This window comes from Zosterops lateralis (assembly GCF_965231275.1).
Source record: "Zosterops lateralis genome assembly, chromosome: Z".
Classification (NCBI taxonomy): Eukaryota; Metazoa; Chordata; class Aves; order Passeriformes; family Zosteropidae; genus Zosterops; species Zosterops lateralis.
In genome coordinates, this window is record NC_139800.1 from 82,245,691 (window position 1) to 82,252,281 (window position 6,591).

Sequence of the window (6,591 nt, forward strand, 5' to 3'; positions counted from 1 at the left end):
CGCCCTCCCGGCCCGGCACCGCGGCCGTGTGTGGCCGAGCACTGGTCCCTGAAGCCCTTTGCTGGTCTTCTCCTTACAGCCCGTGTAGGGCGAGTGTAAGCCCATAGTTATCTGCTGCCCTAATGAAGTTCAGAGTTGTTTCCGCGGGAGGTTCGGGGCTTGGTCACAGAGCGTTTCCCGGCCGCAGGAGCCGCGGGGCCTTTGCCGGGTGGCGGGAGGCCGAGCCGGGCTGTACCTACATCCCTGCATCCCCACATCCCTGCATCCCTGTATCTCCGCACAGCACGGGCTGTACCTGCATCCCTGCATCCCCACATCCCTGCATCCCTGTATCTCCGCACAGCACGGGCTGTACCTGCTGCCCTGCATCCCCACATCCCTGCATCCCTGTATCTCCGCACAGCACGGGCTGTACCTGCTGCCCTGCATCCCCACATCCCTGCATCCCTGCACAGCCCGAGCTGTTCCTGCATCCCCACATCCCTGCATCCCCACATCCCTGCATCCCTGCACAGCACGGGCTGTACCTGCTGCCCTGCACAGCACGGGCTGCCTGCCGTGACCTACTGACCTGAGCATCCCAGGCTTGGGTTGAAAGGCACCTTAAAGGCCATTCCACCCTGAGACATGAGCAGGGACACTTTCCACTATCCCAGATTGCTCCAAGCCCCATCCAACCAGGCCGTGGACACTTCCAGGGGTGGAAAAGCCATAGTGGTTCTGGGAAACCCGTGCCAGGGTGTCACCAGCTTCAAATTTTTCCCACTATCTCATCTAACCCCACCTCTGTGAGTGGGAAGCCATTCCCCCTTGACCTGTCATTCCCAGCCCTCATCATTATGTATGGAATACCACATGGCTCTTACCTAGAAGGGATGGAGTTTGTTACTTACTCAAAATCTCACTTGGCAGAGAAGAACATTGTTCTCTCATGTTCGGTTTCTCAATCCGGCATATTTTGAGTTGGATTCTTCTGGCAGTGTCAGGCAAGCCCTAACTGAGAACATAACTTTGTTCTGCAAGGTCATGTAGCAATAACATAATTGTACAATCTTGTGTAATGAATATTCTTAATGATAAACCTGAAGTTCTTTATTTTGTCAGTTGGTTTCTCCTAGATGCTTACTGTGCTGTAAGGCCACATGGTAAAATCAGTCACACAGAATAAAAACTAACTTCTCAGTACCATGTTAGGGCAAAACACCTCTGAGGTGATGGAGCAGTGCCTTTTGCACTGTTCTATACTCACTGGAAGCTCTGTCTCTGAAATTAAAATGTGTTCACCAATTCTGCTCAATGGGCACTTGGAAAAGTGTGGATTTTAGGGTGAGTGCCTGCAGCAATCTGGTATTTTAAGGCCCTGTGGCATCTGGAGATATTCATCACATATAAAAAGTTTCACTTTTATAAAAACAGACCCAAACAGACACCCATAGGAGTGTTTATATAAAGCATTTCAGGTAAATTCTATCCCACTGATTACAAAGGAACTAAATGCAAAGAAAATTTTGTCATAAAACCTTGTTCTTGCCTTCACCAGCTTGGAAGAGCTGTTTGTTAGTGGCTTCTCACAAACAATTTTAAAAAGAGCATTTCTTGGAAAGCAGTAAAATATGATTACAACAGCCTCTGTTGTACACAGACCATAAGAAAGTGTTTCGTGTTTCAGTAGGAAACTACAGAAACTGCAGTAATACTGCTCGGGGGAGAAAAGGTGCTGTAATATAAAATGTGGAAACACTGTTGATTTGGCAGCTCAGGAATGTTACCTGCATGCAGCACGTTGCCCTATTTAATAAAGAACTTTCTACCAGGGTCAGCAGAAAGCAGGCCCCAAGCCATCCCATTGTAATGGAAATACGGAACAACTTCTGGAAGGCTTTGTAGATGTGGTGAGGATTATTGGAGTCATAAATAACAACAGTAAGTAATACATGCATGGTGATCTGTACCAGGTAATGAAAAGAGCCTCAAACAAAGCTTCTGAATTTTAATGTGACCAAAATTCCATGTACATCCAAACCTTGGGATGGTGCTGCACTGTGGTGTGCAGGGTGTTACCTGCTCTGGAATTCCGGCTGTGACTGCTGGGGCTACAGGGAACAAAACTGCTTTGATATAAAATAGAAAAATACTCCCTTGGGAACACCACGACCGGGGACAGTGTTTACAACATTTATACTTACATTATTTATGGCATTGGGATGCTTTCTGAAGAACTGAGGCTCACAGAGGGTTACAAAGCCTGGCAGGCAGCAGCACCCCATAAGCAACTTGATGAGGCAGATAAAAATCTGCTTTCAGCTGAAGGAAGACTTTAGAGCAGGGAGTGAAGTCAGAACCAGCTGGTGAGCAGAGGCTTTGTTTGTGTGATCCTCCCTTTGAAGGCAGAGCCATCGTACACCTGAGGGTTGGTGAAGGTGCCAGTCTGCAGAGACATCCCAGTGGCCCACTTCATCCCAAATCCAGACAGCCCAGTGCCACCCTGGGCTGTCTGGGTCAGGCTGTGCTGATGTGGGACAGCACCTGGTACAGGGAATCAAAGCAGGATATCCCTCTCCTTCTTCCAAAGGCTGGGACAGCCTGGCTGCAGGGCTCTGCTCTTGTACCAGCTGAAGCTGAGCACCAGGAATTGCCATGAAGATGATGCAAGGCATTTTCAGACAAGAGAGCAGATGTCTGAGACTTGCTGTTCAAATCACAAGTACAGCACTGGCTTTTGAAAACAGCTCTGTTCAGAAGTGTATGTTTATAGCAGAAATTATTCAGGGTGGTCACAGCCCACTTTATGCAGGTCAGGCTTTGTGGCTGTGCCTGGCATCAGCAGATCCTGCTCTCTGGGGTCCAGGCTGGGGCAGAGGGGATTTAGGGGAGCAGCAGGAGGTGAGGGGGTGGGGGAAACAACAGATGAGCACTGTGCAAAGGTCTGGCTGGGGAACACCCAGGGTATGTTGGAGTGTTGGCTCTGCAGCACCTGGAACAGCATCTGCCACCCCTCCACAGAAATTTCAGGGTAGAGGATGCTGAGAGAAGGGATGGCAGGTTGGGTTTGGTACTGCCTGATCCTTTGCCCTCGTGGTTTGTGGCTCTGCAATTCTGCAATGACAACACGCTCTGCTTCCCACAAGAAGAAAATACAAAAGCACATGAAGTGAAATACCTTGAATTGTTTTAGGACAGCACTTGTTGGCTGTCCAGTCCCACTCTAGAGCACAAGGGGCTTTTCAGAGCCCATCATTCCCACTGTTCCTTACAAGCATTTCTGTGTGCTACCCACAATGGCTTTTTATCTGCTGCATCATTTTATATTTCATTTAGAAATGTATTTTAACAAGGTGCCTTGCGATGCATACCCAGCAGGATTGGATCTGAAATGCTTCTTGTGTGATTTCAGAATTGCAACTCTGCTTTTATATTCAGTGGTAAGAAAATTCAGTGAGCAGAAAGAGTTGGACAGAGTTTAGGTTATGCTTTAAAGACTCACCTTGATGACATCAGCTCATGATCAGAGCATAAAGAGTGAAGGAAAGATCTCTTACCCCCATTAATAAATTCCTTATAATAAATTGTGGTATCAGTTTTAGTTTATACAGTTCAAAAAGAAATGAAAATCCCTGGAATATGGGAAAAAAATTTCTAGATTTAAAAGTTGCATTTATTGATTAGTAGCTACAATGATTTATAGTCTAAAATTGTCAAGGAACATGCAAATACACTTCTACTTTTGCTGTGCCACCAGCGAGGAAAAATCATCTTTGTATTATAGTATAACAGCAGTACATGGAGCACCAAAACAGAATAAATGGCTTTTTTTTATAAGGACACTGGGTTTGTGATGCTCTCAGTATTTTCAGCTACTCAAAAGATTGTATTTCATGGCATGAAATGAAATAATACAATGCTGCACTTACCCTGAAGCAGAAGTCACTCCTTTGTTCTAACCATTTTCCTGCTTGAATTGTTGAGATTATTTAACAGTTACTTTACTTTGTTTCAGACAATTAATACTATGCAGGAAATTGGTGATCAAGCAAAAAAAACCCTCATTGAACAACTTTTCTCCTACCCATTAAAGACCTTATTCTGTATGTTGAGGAGTAAATGCCTCAGCTGAATAAAACTCTGCCAGTTATCGTTTACCAAATATCAATTGCAAAAATCCCCATTCAGAACAGAAAATTGCATGATAAATGTAACATTTTAAGGCTCAGTGCAAAAAAAAAAAAAAAAAAAAAAAAGATTCTAAACTTTCTTCCTGACGCTGCAAAAGTCTTGCGAGCCCCAGCAGTGATATCTGTGTGATGCTGCCAGTTCTAATTTACAGTTCAGGGATGCTGGAAGGGAACTGATAAAGGAAAGGGCCTGCAGACATGTGGAACACAGGGAGCAGCTGATCTGTGAGTTAAACACTCCACAGTTCCATGTCAAAGAAAGATATTACATTCATTATGACCAAAGAGCAGGAAACCAGTTCAATTCCAATGCAACAATTTGCATTTCCCTCTCCTGGGCAGACTGCCTGAGGAACAATGCTCCTTACTAAGGGAGATAAAGGAGCTGTGCTTGTGGCACACTGAAATAAATGTTGGTACACCTTGGCGTTTTTGGGGACAGCAAGATAGGGATTTGGGGGTTTATCTTTGCTATTACTTGTACCTGACTAAAAATGTGTTTTAGAAGGAACTGGTCTGTCTTTCAAGAAAATCTGAGTTCATTAAGAATTTAGCTTACACAGAAAAGTGTTTAGAGTATAAAACTATTAAAAGTGAGGGAGTAAGTTCTTAACATCCATAAATAAAATCTGCTCTAGACTTTAGAGACTGGTTTTCTACCCAAAAACCTCTCAAGATGAAAGAATGTGTTAAGATATACATAACTTCTGATGCATCATCATTTCCATTATTCAACTGCTATAAAATTTCTATGGCTGAGGATGATTGGGATTTTGAACAACAAGTGTACAGTTCTTTGGTCAATATGTATCACAGGCGTGCAGAGACTAGAACAAAACACCTGAATATCTGAGGAATCTGGGCACAGAAACTGCAATGGGGATATTTTAACCTGCTTTTATTTCTAGACTATTAGTAACTACTAGATTTTAACTACACACTACTATTGCTGCTGTTGTAGCAGCTGAAGAGGCTGAAATGCCTTGTCCCCTGTTGGGATTTACAGAGCTTCTCTTCTACATCATATTATTTGGCTATATATAGTATATATTATATCTTTCTGTCATGAAATTTGGGGTTTTTTTCATAGTATCTCTCTCTTGGAGTGACCTAAGTTTTGATATATTTCTACAATTTACACCTGAAAATCCAATTTTCTGTGAGTACAGAGTTTATGCTGTTTGTCTTAATGCAACATGGAAAAGTTTTCAAGTTATGGTTGCATTTAGCAAGCTTTTGGTTTTGCTGAGGTAAAACACTGTGCAGAATTTATTTTTGAAAAAAATATTAATTTTGTGCCCTTTCCACTTCTGAGAAAGCTTCTATTTCTGACTTGTCTATTACCAGGCAGGTGGAAAGCAAGAAACCAACTTGATAATTCTTTTTTTTTATTTTTCCCTATAAAAATGTCTAAAATTTATAGTTGCTTCTCTGGGATTTCAGAGTCAGAGCTCCTGACAATCCTCCCACATCTGTTTCATCAGCTGATTAAAATGCAGATCTCTGAGGAGGCAACACATTTTTGGATGCTGGGCGTTCCTCTACCCAACTCATTATTAAGAGAACAACTTTATGCACCATCAGCAACTTGGCAGCGTAAACATGAAACATGAGTTCTTTTAAATGGGACTTGGTGTTTTGTTTATGAGAACTTCCATTTACTGGCAGCCTTTATGGCTTTTATCGCCCGTTTGAGCATAAAAGTTTTGCTTATCTTATAAAACCTTTTAGCACAAGAAAGGATTCAGACAGGAGCCTTATGTAAAGTGATGAATATCTGGTTTCCTGATTGTGTTGTATGATTTTTGGTGGTTTGGATTTTTTTTAAGCCACCTGACAAGTTCTAACTTATACTTCCAAAAGTGAGATCCTTGTGCTGATAAGGACAGCGTGTGCTGTTGCACTTAATTTTATAACTACTTTTTATTTATGTTTCGAGTTGGAAAAGAATCAAAGTAAAAAAATTCCAGTCAAATTTTTCATTTCATGATTAGAACAGTTGCAGTTTAAAGCCACAACTGCTGGATTTTTTGAGGAAGAAATTTTATTTTGACACAGCTCCACCGTCTAGTGTCTGACTTGCTTTGCTCTGCCAGCACAGCAACTGTTTTGCCCCCAAACTAGAATATAAGAATTAATTGTCCCCCAGCAAAGCTAACCCTGTACAATGCTGCTGGCAAAACCAGTCACTGCCCCGAGCCAGCAAAATTTACAGCACCCAGTTTTAGGAAGCACAAAAGTTTTAGGAAGCAAGTTTTTTCCTTCAGCGTCTCACCCTGATTAACACTTCAGGGGTCATGCTGGTGCACAGTGGGGTAACACACAGCTCACCGTTTGGGGGCTTATTGTCACTGACTCAAAGCACTTCCTAGTTTTAACCACTCCATCAGATTCCTCTTTTCTCAACTATAAATTCCCT